Source organism: Manis pentadactyla, chromosome 2, assembly GCF_030020395.1.
Source record: "Manis pentadactyla isolate mManPen7 chromosome 2, mManPen7.hap1, whole genome shotgun sequence".
NCBI classification, from domain to species: domain Eukaryota; kingdom Metazoa; phylum Chordata; class Mammalia; order Pholidota; family Manidae; genus Manis; species Manis pentadactyla.
In genome coordinates, this window is record NC_080020.1 from 24,167,106 (window position 1) to 24,185,570 (window position 18,465).

At 41.7% G+C, this 18,465-nt stretch overlaps 1 pseudogene; it reads right to left on the reverse strand.

The window, feature by feature from the left end:
• Positions 1–2,786: 2,786 nt before the first annotated feature.
• Positions 2,787–8,335, reverse strand: LOC130682694 (putative olfactory receptor 3A4; annotated as a pseudogene).
• Between the last annotated feature and the right edge of the window lie 10,130 nt (positions 8,336–18,465).

An 18,465-nucleotide genomic window follows, 5' to 3' on the forward strand; every position in this document is an offset into this window, starting at 1 on the left:
GTGGAATTGGAGTCCAGATGCTTGTGTTTTTTGTCTTATACATAATTTTCTACTACTAACTAGCTTTGGAATCTTGAAGAGAGGAAAAAAGAGGAAAGGAAGGAAGGAAGGGATGGAAGAAAGAAGGAAGGAAAAGAGAAAGAAAATAGGAAGCTAATACTTACTTGAATATAAACTTTTGATCAGGCTCATCACTCCATCTAACTCCATTGTATGTTACTACACTACATGTTACATTTCAACTTTACAAAAATTCTTGAAGATAATAATTTTACAAATGAGAAAAGGAAGTCTTAAAAAAATTAACTTCTTCCATCAGTAGGTGAATGGATAAAGAGGATGTGCTACACATACACAATGGAATACTACTCAGCCATAAGAAAGAAACAAATCCTACCATTTGCAACAACATAGATGGAGCTGCCGGGTATTAGGCTCAGTGAAATAAACCAGGCGGAGAAAGACAAGTACCAAATGATTTCCCTCATTTGTGGAGTATAACAACAAAGCAAAACTGAAGGAACAAAACAGCAACAGACTCACAGACTCCAAGAAGGGACTAGTGGTTACCAAAGGGGAGGGGTGGGGGAGGGAGTGAGAAGGGGATTGTGGGGTATCATGATTGGTGCACATGGTGTATGTGGGGTCACAGGGAAGACAGTGTAGCTCAGAGAAGACAAATAGGGACTCTGTGGCATCTTACTACACTGATGGACAGTGACTGCAATGGGGTATGGGGGGCACTCGATAATAAGGGTGAATGTAATAACCACATTATTTTTGTTGTGAAACCTTTATAAGAGTGTATATCAATGATAACTTAATAAAAAAAGAGATGGGAGTGAAAAAAAAAGTTAACTTGTTTAAGTTCACATATGTAAGAGTTTCTTCTAAATGGAGAACTTATTTTCCTGCCAACCCCTGCCATCTCCCAAGACCCTAAGCCATCACCCATCTCTATCTTTATCTATCCATTAGCTATTCCTTTTCCCTTCTGTAATATGAGAGGCTGCATTGTATCATATCTAGGTTTACCTAGAGGTATAAGAGCCTGTAAATATAGATTCCTCTGCTTTGATCCACCTAAATAGCCTCCATGTCTCTCCCCAGACTCTTCATTCCCACCTCTTTACCCCAATCACTTACCCTCTGACCCTCCTCTGTTTTCTGGTTCTGTCCCTCAGTCTTCCCATTGTCCAGAGTGGAGAACCTCACCATTCTACTTCACTACTGCTCCCCAAATCTAAGTATCACTCAGCCCCACATTCTCCTGTCAACAAGGAAAAGCTCCATGAAGACCGTGAATGACCCTCTCCCACCCTCACCACATGGGGGCTGGGAAGTCCCACCTTCCTGCAATCACCCTGGTGGTTTCTGGGAGTAGGGGTTTTTAGAGAGGGGAGTGAGTGCTAAGCCGACCCCAGGTGGCCTGTCTCTGGAAGGTTCATAAAGGAGTGACGCAGGGCTGAGGATGTTTGTCCCAGTGCCCTCTCCCTTTGGGAGCCACGAGCACCCTGCCCTAAACAGAACTCTCTCAGGGATTGACAAGAAGCCGGAAGCACATAAACAACCTCAGTTCTCAAGGGTTTCTCTCAGCTGCCTAATTTTTTGGACTCTAAAGTCCAAAGAAACAGTAGGTCAATATAGAACAATCCTTTGTTCTTTCATATAAAATTTAGAATCAGCTTGCCAACTTCTACGAAACACATGCCAAGATCTGTGGATCAATTAGGGAAGGACTGACATATTACCAATGTTGAGTTTTGTTTGATCCATGAGCATGACACATCTTTTAGGTCTTTCTATATTTCTCTCAGCAATGTTTTGACATCATTTCAGGTTTCTAAGTTCTCCATGATAGAAGGAAAGGTGTGTAGACACCATATTACAGATAAAAATAATGTCCTGGGACTTAGCTGACTTGCTAAGGCCATAATGTAGGTCCACGTGGAGCTCAGTCTGGGCTCTGACTAGGCTGATTCTGGTACTTTTTCCTCTCACTTATTTTTCATGTTGAGTTTTTAAAAAAGTATAACTTTAAAAGTTTGGATTGACAAGGTATAATTTTAATTGTAAAGTTTGATGAGTTTTGATAGAAGTATACAGTCACGTATCTATCACCTCCATCAATAAATAGAATATTTCATCCTCTCCAAAAGGTTCCCTTTTGCCGCTTTGCAGGCTATCACCTCTCCACACCATAGCCCATGGCAACCTCTGATCTGATTTCTGGTCCTATGGTTTTGTCATAGATGGAATCATACAGTCTGTAGACATTTTATAATTGGCTTCATTTAGTTAGCATGGTCCTTTTGAGATTCATGCCATGTGGGTTGTACCAGCAGTACAGCCCTTTTTTTCACTGAGCAATATTCCATTATATGAATGCATTGCAATTTTCATACTAGCTTTCAAGAGAGAAATGTATGCCTCTGACAATAATGTTGCCTGAAATCTTAAATGAAAATAGTGATTATATGTTGGTAACTAACATTGTGACACCTGGGTTCTTTGAGGGTAGAGAGGCTGAGTTTTTTTCTCCCCATTGTCCAGTACAGTGCTGGATATTTAATAGTACTTCAATAAGCACTTGTTGACTAAATGAATAAATGAAAAAAATTTATATACATTTATTAATTTAAACCTCACATGAGCATTGCAAGATAGTCAGGGCTGGTTTTCAGTGTTTAAAGATTCCATAGGTAAGAGATTCTTAAATTTCTGGGCTTCATAATAAGCTCCGTATAACTCTGTCATTGCAACCCATACATTTTACTATAGTTTTCTGTGCATTTTAAGTTCCCTGAGGGCAAGTGTTAAACCAGTACAGCAAGCTTTAACAATTCATTGTTAACAATTGAATCAATTAATAACAAAATAATTTGTTAGCAAAATAAATGACTGGGAGGTAAAAAAATTACTAGAACTCAGTACTTAATTATTATATTCTACTGTATTTCCTTCAAGAAATACTTCAATGAGTACTTTTCCTAATCAATCCCTGTATCAATACACAAGGAATCAATCATTTCTGCTATAACCACTTCACTTGTCACATTCTTTTGTATCTCAGTCATCAGCTATATCTTTTCTGGGGGCATCTTAACCCTCTTCCTTTTTGCTGGTGTTCGAGTACCAGCATATAAACACTCAGCTCCTCTCACCTTCAAACAAAACCCAAACAAGGTCTAAATTCCCCCTTAGTCTTCTGTTTCTTCATCGCCTACCTTAGTACTTCCATTTGCCCAGTTACAGCTGAACTTCTCTCAAGAGTTTGCTTCCTCTCCTGACTTCTCACTCACTCAGTAACCCTGCTGCACTGACCTCCCACCCCTGCCAGAGGGCCCTGAAAGAGGTCACATTCTGCCTGGAGTGACCTAACCAGCCTGGCAAATGTCCACGCATCTCTTACCACATGGCTCTACCTCCAGCTCATCTCAGATACTTTTTCTCAACACCCTCATTCTCCAGGCAGGAAAGCCTGATACCATGCATGAAGCCACCCAGTGCCCACCACCTATGACCCTGTATGTGCTTCTGTGACTTGGCCTTTGTGGCCCCCCTGACATCAAGAAATCCCCTTGAGGCCAGAGCTGTGCTTCACATTTCTCTCCATCTCAATATTATTTTATGTGCTCAATGAAGGTTTTTTGAATCAATTAATAATATAAGTTTCTCAAGTCAATAACTTCATTGAGTCATGCTTTTATGGAAATGCCAGGTCCAGCTTAGTATCAGGTCCCATTTAGTGACAAGTCTCTGTCTCTTTTCTCTCCCTAGATAATGTCTAACTATTGAGATCATCTTCCCAAAAGCAAGATAATGATTCATTCCATCAGTATTACTTGAGTCCATTTTATGTGCTGGTGGAAGTTATCTGTATTGTAAGTTTAGGGTTCAGACAGAACCAGGAAACTCAAGCAAACAAACATACATTACCAATAAAAACAGTTTTAAATAGTGTCAAATGTCCCAAAGAACAGGACACCAACTGTCTAGATCAAGGATGATGAACTCAAATGCCTGCAAGGGCCAGGCAGATGATACAGGAGGTGAGAGACTTTGTCAAACTGGCAAATACTTGCTCTCTCCAAAGAGGGCCATGGAAACAGCTGTAGATAATTGCTGCCAATGAGAATGTGGATCTGCTGTTGGCAGGCTTCATTTTATAAGAAGATCTGGAGACCATGGGAAATATGATTATTTCTATTTTTAAATATTGTAAACTTCAATTCTGTGCTCTGGACATAACTAAGGGGCTTTCTAGGTGTGATGCCAAAACCAGATACTAAAACCTTATAGATGAAAAGATTGAGCAATTTGACCATGAGTTCATTTAAACCTTCTGTAGGAAGAGAACATCATATTTGCAATATTTATGAGCCAAAGAAGTGATATCACTAAGTTACATGTTCTTCCAAGTTTATAAGAAAAAGATTTTAGAAATACACATTAAACTTTACTAGTGATGAACTAATTTAGAATTAAAGAAGCACTGAGTTATAACATTTGGCCTATCATTTTAGCAAAGAGAAGTGGTTGGTGATAGGTGTCAGTTTGTTCAAACTTTTCTGAATGGCAATTTGACATTATGTTTTCAAGTGCTTTGAAAAAGTTCATATCTTTTGACCTGGGAATTCTACTCCTGGGAATTTATCATTAGCAAATACTGCATAGATGAATGTCCAAGGATGCTCACTGCAACATTCCATATAATGAGATTACTTGAACCAACACAGATTTACTTAACAGGTTGTTGTTAAATGTACTTTGTTCCATCCATTCAAAAGATACTGCAACCATAGAAAAAGATGAGGAAGATCTGTATTTAATGTCAAAGAAAAATGTCCACCTACAGTAAGTGAAAAAAGTAGATTACAGAACATTAGGTATATTTTTGTGAACATATATTAAGTAGGACAATTTTTGAAACAGTTATATGCTTAATGTCCATAGGATTATCTCTAAATGAAAAGCTTATGGGAAATTCTGATTTTATTCTTTTTTGAACTTTCTAATGTTTTATGAAACATGTATTTTCATTGCATTATGGAAAAAGCTGTTTAAAGTAATAAGCTGAATAAATGGAGTATCTTAGCAATGCAGAGTGAGAGGACTGGTTTCAGGTTTACATCAGAGATGGCAAAGATCTCCATTCATTCAGCAATTCTTCCAAATAAGCCAGATTCCTTTCTCTAACTAACCTTATACACATATTTTTGTTTTTCTTGTCCAATAATGAAAATGCTCTACCTTGTCACTATGATTTTTCTAAATAGTACCAATTCTTTCAGGCTTGAATTTTAAAATTTGTTTTTGTTTGTTGGTTTGTTTGTTAAAAGTGGTTTTCACCAATTCCTTCACTTCCACCAGCTGCCCTGGAATAAACTATAAACTGGTGAAAGGAACAAAAACTTCTCAAGTCATATTTTCACTTTATTTAAATAGTTCTTCCATAACACTGACCTTCCTTTTCTTTCTCATTCCCTTTGTTGCCCATATACCCACCACACTTTATAGGTATCCTTCCTCCTTGAAATGACTTATTATCACTCTTGAGGAGGCAGTACTTAAAAATGTAGCTTGCCTAGGTTCAAATCCCCAGCTCTACTGTTCATTAGCTATGTGACTTTAGGCAAGTTACTTAACCTCTCTGAGGTTTATCTTGCTAAATCTTTAATCTATAAATCTGTATATACCTCATAGGGTTGTTATGAGGATTAAATCAGTTAACAGATGTCAGTCACTTAGAACGGTGGCCATCGTGGGGTTATCACAATGTAAGTGACTTTTCATTTTTATTATACTTTCCTTCCTAAGCCAGTCTCTGACCCCATCTGATATTCACATTGCATTTGCACTAATCACAGTACCTCTTGGAAACAGTAAGGGAGCCAGGACATTCGTGAGGGCCTGGGGAAGGGCTCTCACTCAGGGGCTCGCCTCCCCGTGAGTACCCGCCCAGGGCGCCCTGCATGTCAGGGTTCCGGAGGCTGTAGATGAGCGGGTTCAACATGGGGCTGATGATGGTGTTGAGGATGCTAATCCCCTTGTCCTTGTCTGAGGCTTCCACTGAGCCCAGCTGCATGCAGCTGAAAACGCCTGTCCCGTGGAAGATGCCCACCCCTGTGAGGTGGGAGCCGCACATAGAGAAGGCTTTCTTCCTGCCTGCGGTGAAGCTGATCTGCAGGACTGCAGCTGCCATGTGTGTAAAAGACACAGATGAGGCCCAAGGGCGCCACACCCATGAAGGCTGCCTCTACAAAGAGCAGCTTCTCACTGAGGTATGTGCTGGAGCAGGAGAGCCGGGGCAGGTCACAGTAGAAGTGATGGATCACATTGGGACCTCAGAATTTCAGAGTAGCTAAGGCAACTGTTTGGGTCAGTGCATTGGTGAAGGAAAAGACACATGACATGACTGCCTGGGATTGCTCGACTGCCAGCTCATGCAGATGCTGTAGGTGAGGGGCTGGCAGATGGCCAGGTAGCAGTCACAGGCCATGGCTGTCAGCAGGAAGCAGTCCACGCCAGCCAGCAGGTGGAAGAAGAAGAGCTGCATGAGACAGGCCTTATAAGGAATGCTTCTGTTCTTGGACAGGAGATGCCTCAGCATGGCAGGGACAGTGACTCTGGTGCACCCCACATCCAGCAAGGACAAGTTCCCCAGGAAGAAGTACATGGGAGTGTGGAGCTTGGGTTCAGCGAGGATGGCAGCCAGGATGCTGAGGTTGCCACCAACAGTAGCTACATAAGCAAGAAGGAAGATGGTGAAGAGGATGAGCTGGAGAGCCAGAGTCTCTGTTAAGCACAGCAGGACAAACTCGGTGACAACTGAACCATTTCCTGAGGCTCCCAGACCCATGGCCCTTTTCCAGCAGCAGTAGGATTGAGCAAAGCTAGAAGGTGCTGGTAGCAGTAACAGGAGAATAAGATCTTGATAGCAAGCACCACATATAATGATGCCCAGGGCTGGGATGCAAGGACACAGAAAATTTAACAGGAAGTTAAAGATTGAGACATGGTAGGAAAAGTCTTGATAATTTTGACACTTAATGGGTAAGGACAGTGGCACTGGAGAGACTCAAACTGAGAGAGATGAACTGACATAAAAAGGGGCAAATGTAGTGTTTGAAAATTAAAGGGAAAGATATTTTTCTGAGACCAAAGTTTCAGGAAGAAAACTCCAAGGCTACAGATGGTGGCTTGGCTAGAATCTGGGTTCCCAGAGGATGAGAGGTAGGCTTCAGAGGATGGGGAGGGGAAGACACGCTCCCCCAACCTGTGTCACCACATTCTCCACATACAGATGTCATCATATTTGGTGGCAGTGGCGCGATGCCTGCCATTGCCCAGATCATTAAGATATTAATTTGTGAAGACATGAGACTTAGACTGGGCTTTTCAAAAAAAAGTGAAATGAAATGAAATGAAAACAGCAAAACTAAATGAGAAGATATCATTCAGGACATCTCCAGTACCAGAGCTGGTGACAACCAGCCTTTTAAATTTTCTAAATAGAAAGGTTATGCTGTATTTCTCCATAAATAGTCTGGGAAATTTGGACTTCAAAGTATTAACCTTATACTGAATAAGAAAAATGTAAAAAGAGCTTTTGGGCAGGGTGAGACCTTCCAGGCATAAGCTTGCAGATGTGGTAGGCAGATACCAAGTCACATTGCTTCACCGGTTCCCAGTTGAACTGTCTCACACTAGATAAACAGATGCCCATACTCTTCAGATACCCTGCCTTCCCTTCTGCCTCCAATTCTACCATTACTTATTTTCTTGCTGTTCTGTTTCCTTCCTCAACCCCCTTACCATCACAGACCTAAACTCCAGATAAGGTAAAAGCAGGTGACAGTGCAGTGACCTGCCCATACATATGATCAGTTAGATAATCCTTTCCCCAGCAGGCCATCTAATAAAATGCACAGTGATCTGCCTCAACCTCTGGCTGAAGGATGGATATTTAAGTCACTACATGGAGTCTACCCTGAATAGGAAAAGGTTGGAGTTGGAGCTCCTCAAAGGGCAAAAGGCATGAGCAGAGGAAGACATTTCCTGATGACTGATGTTGAGAACTACGTCCCCAAGGCCACAGTGTGGCAACCACCATCTAAAGCTCTGGCCCCTTCTACATGGACCTGTGGTTCTGACTAGGGTGGGGCAGGCCATGGGGCAAGCGTCATGATGAGCTTTTCCTGCCTATGATGAAAAATGCTGAGATACAAACAGTATAGTAAGAACAGGAGGGACCCCATCTTAAGGTTCCATTTTAAAAAGCAGAGAGTTGAGAAGTAGGATTCCTTACATATTCTCTGGTAATCAGATGATAAGCCATCTAATCTTAAGGGAGGGCAGGCAGTCCTAACTGATCTGTCCCCACTGCTGGAGGGAAACCACTATCTTGGGGAAGAACAGAATCAACAAATCCCTTGTGTTAAGTTTATCTTACAGAATTATCCAGAGGACTTCCTGTGGACGAGGACAGTCCTTCTGTAAGAGAGGCATCCTGAGAGCACAAGTGAAGCCTACACCCAACAACCCCCCCCCCCATTTACCCCTCCTTGAAAGCCTTAAAAAGACAGAATCCCCAACCTTTCAGGACACTCCTCTCTGAGGACACCAGCACTTTTCTTTCTTTAAGTGCCTACTTTTAAATAAAGGTTTCTCACTGCTCACCTTACTGCATTTTGTCTTTTTACTATTTCATTCTATTTCCAAGTCTCCATTTAACCCCTGAAAAGTAGGAAGGGGCTGCTGAGAGCTCAGATTTGGGCCTGCAGATTGCCGTCACCTAGGTGACACAGAGGGAATTGCAGCTGCAGGGGCCTGCCTGAAAATCTCCTTTCTTTGGGACATTTTCAGAATATAATCTCACTCCATCCTGTGCCCCATGGCTTCCTGAATCCTGGGGTGGCAGGGGCTGGACCCACACCATGCAGATCCAAGCAGACACAGGATGCCAGGTGGCCCTGGCTGTACAAGTTGGCAAGGGAACCTGCCCTAGGCCAAGGACTTTCCCTCTTTCCCTCTGCACGTTCCTGTTCTCTGCTGCCTGCAAGGCAGCTGCCATCCCTGCTGCTCTTGCTTTAATGAATTTCTTCTTTACCTACACTCATCTGACCTGCTTGACAATTCTTTCTTGGTCAGAGTCAAGAATCCTCCCCTGTCCAGGTTGCAGTTTCACCTGGTGCACAGGGAGAGGCCTCCCCAGAGGCAGCTGTCCGACAACATGACCATCACCTCTAATTCAGTCTCCCCACATCTGAACTGACCTTCTTCTTAGTCTTCTCTAGACTGAAATATTTTGGTAACAGCCTGGGACCCCTCCCACTTACTGAAGCTGGACACCTTAGTCAACACTGATTCCTTCTCGCACTGACCTATCACACCTAAGCATTCAAGTCCCACTTAATACTTTGTGGGGAAGGGAGAAGCCATTTCAGAGCCTAGAAGATGAGCTTCACTTGTACGGAAATCAAGCTGTGGGGTTACAGCGAGGGGTCTCGGAAGGGCACTCACCCAGTCAAGGGAATGGGCACACCCTGGGCAAAGAGGAGAGCTGGTCATGCCAGCCCAGAAGCCCCCACGGAGGAGAGAGCTTTTGTGAAGGACAGAGAGACAAAGAGCCAAACAACTCGGCTGACGTCATTTTCACTTTGGGGTTTTTTCCTCCTCTCCTTTTTGACCACTGGGGGCCTCAGCACCTTCCAGGGGAGCCAAAGCCATATAAATGCCTGCCTTTGCTGCAGACATAATGATCTCTAGGACCTTTAAAATGTTTTGTGCTTCTTCAAGATGTTTCCAAGTATGACCTTCATGGATATGGGAAACTTCATTCACTTATTTAACAAAATAATTTTTGAGTACCTAATATAAACCTACTCTCTTATCAGCATTTTATGGAGTCAAAATTATTCTCAGAAAGTCTTATGGTGCAATAAAGGTGACACAATGTTAGGGATGGGGTTGGGACTTTGGGTCTCTGGTTTCACCCAGCCTGTCATCTCAGAAAGGGGAGAGCAGCAGTGACTTGTGACTCCATGGCCTTGCCTGCAGCGTGGGGCCTGGATGGAAACCAGGCCCGGGGCAGGACTGGCACCTGCATTATCCCTGGGCCACATCCCCTCTGTCATCTCACAAGGTCACATCTCCTATCACAGCTCCCTTTAGCCACCCTCAAACTCAGCTTCTCTTCTTGCCTTTTCTCTGCTTCCACAGTATGATCTAGACCCTGTATTACCCTGACTCTACATGTTTTCCAGCCTCAGGGCCCCCAACACCATAAAGGAAGATAAAGGTTTAGAATATCTCCTGGACCAGGACAACCCTCCCTTTGCTAACTCATGAAGGTGGCTTTAGGCATCAAGTAAAACCTCTACCAATCAGTTCATTGCTAAGAAAGCTTTCCCATTGGCTCTCATCAGCAAGTTTGGGAGATGCTCCTTGCAGATCAGTGAGAAGCTCCATAGTGGCTCAAGGCTGCCATGGTCTAAGGAGGAGTTGGCAGAGAGTTAGGATGAGTTGAGATCTCTGTTGACAGCTGTCCATGGAAGGCAAACTCTAGGTTACAGAGCCCAAAGGGAGCCCTACTACCTCCCCTTGACATGACTAAGGCTATGTTCTCTGCCTGGGAAGTCATATCTCATACCCTGTTAACCCAGGGTCCTCCATCCTTGACGACTCATCACAGGTCTTCCCTCTTCATTAAACAGTAAACTGCTCATGAGCTCCTGGGCTGGGTGTCCTTCCTCTATCCTCCCTATCTGAAGGCAATGCATGCAGATGATCCTCAATTTTTATCTCCATCCCACATACTAAACTGGTGATCTTGTTGGGGAGAAACAAATTTCCTCCACCCCTTAGGTTCTTCTAGCTGGTCTAAGACTCAAGTTGACATAAGACAGATTAACAGGAGGTATAGATGCTAAAGACAGTCAGGGAGAATGAGGGTTATGTGTCATCCTGAACCAATGGGAAGGTGGTAGGTATCTGAGACTTCAAAGGAAAATGCAAGTAATCACAGGAATATGAAAAGAGTAAGTGTTTGGTAAACAAAATACTTGATGGGACCAAAAATAAGGGGACACAGAAATTTTAACAACCAGGCTTTGTCACACTCCTTCCTATCTGTCACACTTAGTTTACATGATTAGCTACCTATGGTAACAGCTCTCTTCCTGGAGCAGTTCCTTCCTCTAAGTTCTTTCCACACAATTGTGTGTATGTGTGTGTAGGGGGAGGTCAAAGTACCTTCCCGAGACTTTTGGGCCTTGATGGTTTTCAGCTCAAAATAAGTTGCATGCCCAAGTGACACATCTTAGGGCAGCCTGTCCTTGGTGCCTACCTGTGTGTTGGATATTTCTACATGGACACCCCATAGGACCCTCAAATTTAACATGTACAAAACTGAATGCATCATAAAGAAATTGAAGAAGACACAAATAGATGGAAATCTATCCCATGATCATGGACAGGAAGAATTAGTATTATCAAAATGACCATCCTGCCCAAAGCAATTCATAGATTCAGTGCAATCCCTACCAAAATACCAAGGGCATTATTCAATGACCTAGAGCAAATAATCCTAAAATTTATATGGAACCACAAAAGACCCTGAATAGCCAGAGCAATCTTGAGAAAGAAGAACAAAACTGGGAGCATCAAGCTCCCTGACTTCAAGCTGTACTACAAAGCTGTGGTAATCAAAACAGTATGGTACTGGCACAAGAACAGACACATAGATCAATGGACCAGAATAGAGAGCCCAGAAATCAACCCGTGCATATATGGACAATTAATATATGACAAATAAGCCATGAATATACAAATGCAGAAAAGACAGTCTCTTCAATAAGTGGTGTTGGAAAAACTGGACAGCTACATGCAAGAGAATGAAACTGGATTACTAACTTCATACACAAAAGTAAACTCAAAATGGATTAAATACCTAAATATAAGAAACAAAACCATAAAATTCTTAGAAGAAAACACAGGCAAAATTTCATGAACATAAGCATAAGTAATTTTTTTCTGGTTATATCTCCCCAAGCAAGGAAACAAAAGCAAAAATGACCAAGTGGGACTACATCAAACTAAAAAGCTTCTGTGCAGCAAAGGACACCATGAACAAAACAAAAAGGCATCCTACAGTATGAAAGAATCTATTCTCAAATGATAGATCTGATAAGGGGCTAGCATCCAAAATATATAAAGAACTTATATGATTCAACATCAAAAAACCAAATAACCCAATTAAAATGGGCAGAGGACCTGAGTTGATATTTTTCCAAAGAAGAACATACAGATGGTCAACAGGCACATAAAAAGATGCTTCACATTCCTAATCATCAGGGAAATGCAAATAAAAATGACAATGAGATATCACTTCAGAACAGTTAGAATGGCCACAATCCAAAAGACAAGAAATGACAAGCGTTGACAAGGATGTGGAGAAAACGGAACCCTCCTACACTGTTGATGGGAATGTAAATTCATGCAGCCACTGAGGGAGATAATATGGAGATTCCTCAAAAAACTAAAACTAGAAATACCAATTGACCCAGTGTGGAGGGCCAGAATAAGATCTCTTCCAGAAGTGATATCACCGGTCATGAGATCACCAGATGTGAGATCAGCGGGAAGTGACAGCACCATAAGTGACATCATTGTGGGTGGTTCACAGGAAGTGAGCCTGTGAATATAAACTGTGCTGTGAAATAAATCTGTATCACTTGTCCACCATCAGCAGTCAGTGAACCCCTGTCATCCCAACTTTGGTTTCTGTGTCTTTCTTGCTATCTCCGTGTTCTTAATCTCCTCATCCACTCCTCCCAGGTTCAGCTGGATTACAGAGCTGGCCTCCACAACCAAGTAATTCCACTTCTAGGAATTTACCCAAAGAAAACAAAAATCTCAGACTTGAAAAGATATACGCACCTCTATGTCTACTGCTGCATTATTTACAATAGCCAAGATATGGAAGCAACCATAGTATCCATCAATGGATGAATGGATAAAGATGTCATACATATGCATAATGGAATATTATTCAGCCATAAATAAAGAAATCCTGCCATTTGCAGCAACATGGATGGACCTTCAGCGTAGGTGAAATAAGCCAGGAGGAGAAAGACAAATACCATATAATTTCAAATTTCATTTGAAGAATATCAAAACAAAACAAAAATGAATAAAAAAGCAGTAGTTTCATAGACAGAGAAATGACTGGTGGTTACCATGGGAGAAAGGTTGGGATGGGTGAATGAAATAGATAAGGGGATAAAGAGGCACAAAATCTCAATCATAATATAAATTAATCATGGGAATGAAAATACAGCCTAGATAATATAGTCAATAGTTCTGTAACATCTATGTTGACAGATAGTAACTACACTAGTTGGGGTGAGGATTTAATAATATATATAACTGTCAACTCACTATGTTGTATATACTTGAAACCAATATAATAATTGTATTTCAAACTATACTTCAATAAAATAATCAAAGACAAACAAAAAGTACATCACATTTGCCCCATTGTCCAAAAGGCATAGACATGTGCATGCATACACACACACAGAGAACCACATGGCTTATTGTGGGAAGGTTACAAGCAGAGAAGCAGTAGAGCAGGGTGATCCCCTGACTTGTCCCTGTCCCACATGGGTGGGGTTGAGAGTGAGCATCACTAGACTGCACACATAATGGCAGCTTTTCAGCAGGGGGCACTCCATCCCACACAAACACTATATATATTTATAGGACTTGGAAGTGGGAGTGGAAACATCTAGGCAACCACCTAACAGCCAGTAACTCTCAGATGAGGAAATAAGCTTGTTAAAAGGGGTGCGTCCAGTGAAGCTCAGCCTGGGTTGTCAGCCTGTTCTTCTATTGAGCTGCTGAACCAACTTCTTGCCAAGCTACAGAAAGGGAGGAGGAAATGAGGATCCAGATCTCTTCATCTTCCAAACCAGAGTCTCCTTCTCACACTGCTTAGAGGAGATGGGAATATGCCATTCATTTATTTAGCAACTATTAACTGATGAAAGTACTATTTGCAGATGGCCTTTTGATGTGCTCCTAGACCAAGATGCCAGCATCCCAGGGAGAAATCAGAGAAGTAAATTTCTTGTGCTGTTAATTTTTAATATTCAGGGACCACTTTACAAGTCCACACCCCTAAGACTTTTATCCAGTTCCCCAAATCCTCAACTACCTATAAAACCCCTAGACAACACACCACTATGGGCTCTCTTGTCCCTTCCTGGCATGAGCAGGGAGCTGTATCTGTCATCTCACTGTGTCTCTCATTAAAAGTCTCCCTGGCTCTCCTACCTTGACTGTTTGCTAAATTCATTCTTTTTCTCAGTGCCTCACTGGCAAGAACCCGGGCATCATAAGTAGCTAACCTTATCAGTCCTTTCCCTTAGGATTTTGTGTTTTATAAGAACAACCTCTCTAGCCAAGGTCATGTATGATTTTTCATTTATTCATTTTGAATACTTCTATGCATTTTAATCTTATCTTAAGGACTTTCTTTAATCCAGTTGGAATTTATTTTGTAACTAGCATGACATAAAGATATATCTTTTTTTCCAACGTATATCTAGTTGACCTAACACCATTTATTAAATAATGCATTCACTGATTTGAAATGCCATCTTTAGTATATACTAAATTTCCATATATATGTGGAATTTCTGTTCTAGTCCAAAGAGCCATTTTATTCCTGTTCCAATGCTATATTGTTTAGGTTACTGTAGCTTACAATGAAGTTGGATATTAGAAATGAAAAGTCCCAGAATTTGTTCTTAATTTCCAAAATCCTTGGTAACTGCTGTGCATTTACTCATTCATATGACTTTCAGTCTGATCTTGCCAAGATATGTAAAAAATAACTTGGCAATTTTCAGTAGGATTGCATTGAATTTACAGATTAATCTGTGGAAAATTGAATGTTTATAAATATCAAAACTTCTCATACCCAACAAGAAAGAATCTTTAGTAATATTCTGTAGCTTTCTCTAAGAGGGTCTTGCACATCTTGATAAAATTTATTCAACGTGCTTTATAGTTTTGTCACTGTTGTAATGGTATATTTTTTCAATTGTGTTTTGCAAGTATATAGGAAGAGACTACTTCTTTTTTCATCGCAGAAATTTCCACTGTGAAGAATACTTCTTTCAATGCTGAGGACATGTCTCAAAGCCTGAAGAGCACAAATGCACACAAACATTTTTTCACAACAAGTTGGTCTTCTCTCCCCAGCAACCCTGCAGTCATCTTGGGGGTTCCCTCTTGCTCTAATTGTCTTCAGTGCATTTCCTGCTGTTCCTCTGATCCCTCTAATGAAGGACTTCTGGTATTTAAATCAACTAAGGTCAAATAGATATTAATCCTTAAAGAAGGATTGATGGATTCTTTAGAATAAACCAGTAAATATGGATTGGAAGTATTTTTCTTAAGACACAGTTATTGTGTAATATTGCCAAATAATGAAACGTTCCCCTTGCCTTTGAGGTACAGAGTGGAGTTAAGAGTGGATGTGTTTTCAAGACACTCAGAGCCACAAATTCAGTAGAATAAGAGTGTGGGTAAAATTGCAATATTTCCAGAATCTCTTGCCTGGCTTTAGTGTATCTCCATACAATAGGCACTTTCAGCGGGTGGAGAGAAGTAGTCCATCTCCATATGAAAAGGTAATTACAAGGGTGAGGAGGGCTTATCTGGACTGGAGTTGGTGGGGGCCTCTTCCTCAGCAGCTTGGTCATGAGAGACATGGGGGAGCAGAAGTGGACAACTGCCTGTAAGAAATAAACTATTTTTCCCTTTGACTGATTTCAGTTTCAAAGGTATTTGCCTGGAACTTTCCCCTTGGAGTTACAAGTAACAATGCTAGCACTCACTAAATGAGCACTATACAGCAGAAACATGTTTCTTTATTTAACCCCTATAAAACTTTCCTGTAGGGGGCATTGTTATTCTTCCCATCTTAGATGAATTGTATGTGTAAATGAATATATAATAAACGATTTGACTGGCCTTTGTCCTCCATTCCTAGGAGGGAACCCCTAAATCCTTGTGATATCACCAAGTGACAATAGTGTCTTTATCATTCATGGGGGGACTCAGATCAATCCCAACATCTTAAGCCAGTGAGATGACTCCGGGTGGGACCCTAGAAGTCGGATAGCCTGTGCTAAGAGATGACTGGGGCCGGCCCCACAGGAAAGACCAACCTGGAGTTAGAGGGCTGGGGCTTTGAGCTGTGTTATACCAGCTCAACCTCCAGGGAGGGGAGGGGGCTGAACACGGAGCTCAATCACCTAGCTGATGATTCAATCATGCCTATGCAGTAAAAAACGTTGTATACTAAGGATGCATGAGCCTACCTGGTAGGCAATACTCTCTGGGGTCTTCACATATCAGAGTCAGGAAGAGGCAGTGCTATCAGGGACTCTGTGGACCATGATAGGAAGCTTCATGTTTCAGACCCTCCCAGAACGCACTCTACCTCTCTCTCCCTTTGGCTTGTTCTGACTTGCATCCTTTTGCTATCATAAAGTTGTAATTTTAAGTATAATGCTTTCCTGAGTTCTGAGTCATTCTAATGAATTATTGAATCTAAGGAAATTCATAGGAACCCCTAATTCTATAGCCAGATCATCAGAAGTGAGAGTGTTGGTTCTGGGGACCCTAAACTTGCAGTGGGTTTCTGAAGGGGGGGGCAGCCTTGTGGAGTCCTGTACCCCTCACCAGTGAAGTTTGGCTGCACTCAGGGTAGCTGGTGTTACAAACCATTGCAGAAAGTTCGTTGTCTGCAGCAACCACCTGGAGACCTTTTGTGAAAGGGTAAACGACTAGCTTCTACTTTACCTTCCTTTGGTTTTGATGTTTGCATGTTTTGTATATTGATATAGGATTGGCAAATTCTTCTATTTCCACTTCCCTATGGCGTCTGTAGTTGCACTGTGACCCTTCATATGCAGTGGCCATCAGGGATGAGAAAGGGAGAGAGCTTGATAAATTATCAGTAAATCCAGGTGTTGTGTGTGATGTGTGTGTTTGTGAGTTGTGTGTTGTGTGTGTTGAGTGGGTTTTTGTGTGTTGTATATTTGTCTTTTTTTATGGGATTTCTGTTGGTGATTGTATATGCTGTGTGTTTGGTTTGTGGCTTCCGGTGTCATGTTTAGTGTGTAATGTGTCTGTTCTTTATGTTTTGTGATGCATCATGCACTGTGTTCTGGGTTGTGTGAGTGATGTCTATAAGCTTTTCTGTGTGTTACATATGGGGGTAGCTGTTGAGTGGTCTGTGTATTTTAAGTGTTGTGTGTGACATTAATTGTGTGTTGCGTCTGATGTGCTATTTGTGTGTTGTGTGAGTTTGGGCTGTGCTGTCTGTGTGTGGATCTGTGTGTTTCCTATATTGTATGTCTGTGATTGTGGTGTGTGTAGTGTGTTAAATGTGTGTTGAGTGTGTTTTTGTTGTTTGTGTGTGGTTTGGCATGTGTGATCGTGATTTGAGTGTGGTTGTGTTAGAGAGGTTGTATGTGTGTTTGGATGAGTAATGTGTATGATGTGTGATGTGTTGACTGTGTGTGGTTGTGCTTGTTTAGTGTACCTCATGGTGCATGCAGTATGTAGTCTGTGAAATGTATTTCATGTGTATTGTGAGCAGTTATGTGCTTTGAGGTGTGTGGTGTGTGTCTTGTGACTTGTGTGGTGTGATTGTGTGTTGTGTGTTGTGCTGCCTGTGTCAGGATGTATATGTGGTGTGTCTATGCATGGTTGTGTGTGTTGTGTGTAGTCTGTGAAATGTGTGCTATGTGTGTTCTTTGTTGGTTGTGTGTGTTTTGCCTATAGTTTTGTGTGTGTTGTGTGTGTTTTGCATGTGAGATTGTGATTAGTTTCTGGTTGTGTTTGAGTGGTTGTGTTTTGTGTAGTGCTGCCCATGTGTGGATATGTGTTTGGGATGTCTGTGTGTGATTGTGTGTGTGGTGTGTAGTGCCTGAAATGTGCGCTATGTGTGTTTTTTGTTGGTTGTGTGTTTTGTGTGTGGTTTTTTATATGTTGTGAGTGTTTTGCGTATGTGATTGTGATTTGCATGCGGTTGTGTTTGAGTGTTTGTGTGTGTGTTTGGTTGTTATGTGTGTGATGCGGGATGTGTTGTCTGTGTGTGGTGGTACTTGTTTAGTGTGTCTCATTGTGTGTGCTGTGCGTACTCTCTGAAATGTGGTTCGTGTTGTGAGCAGTTATGTGCTTTGTTGTGTCCTGTTTGTGTCTTGTGACTGCTGTGTTGATACTTTCTGTGTTTTATGTGTGTTTGCTTTGCGTCGTGCTGACTGTGAGTGGATATGTGTTTGGGGTGTCTGTGCATGATTGTGTGTGTGGTGTATAGTGTGTGAATTGTGTGCTATGTGTGTTTATTGTTGGTTGTGTTTTTGCCTGTCATTTTGTATG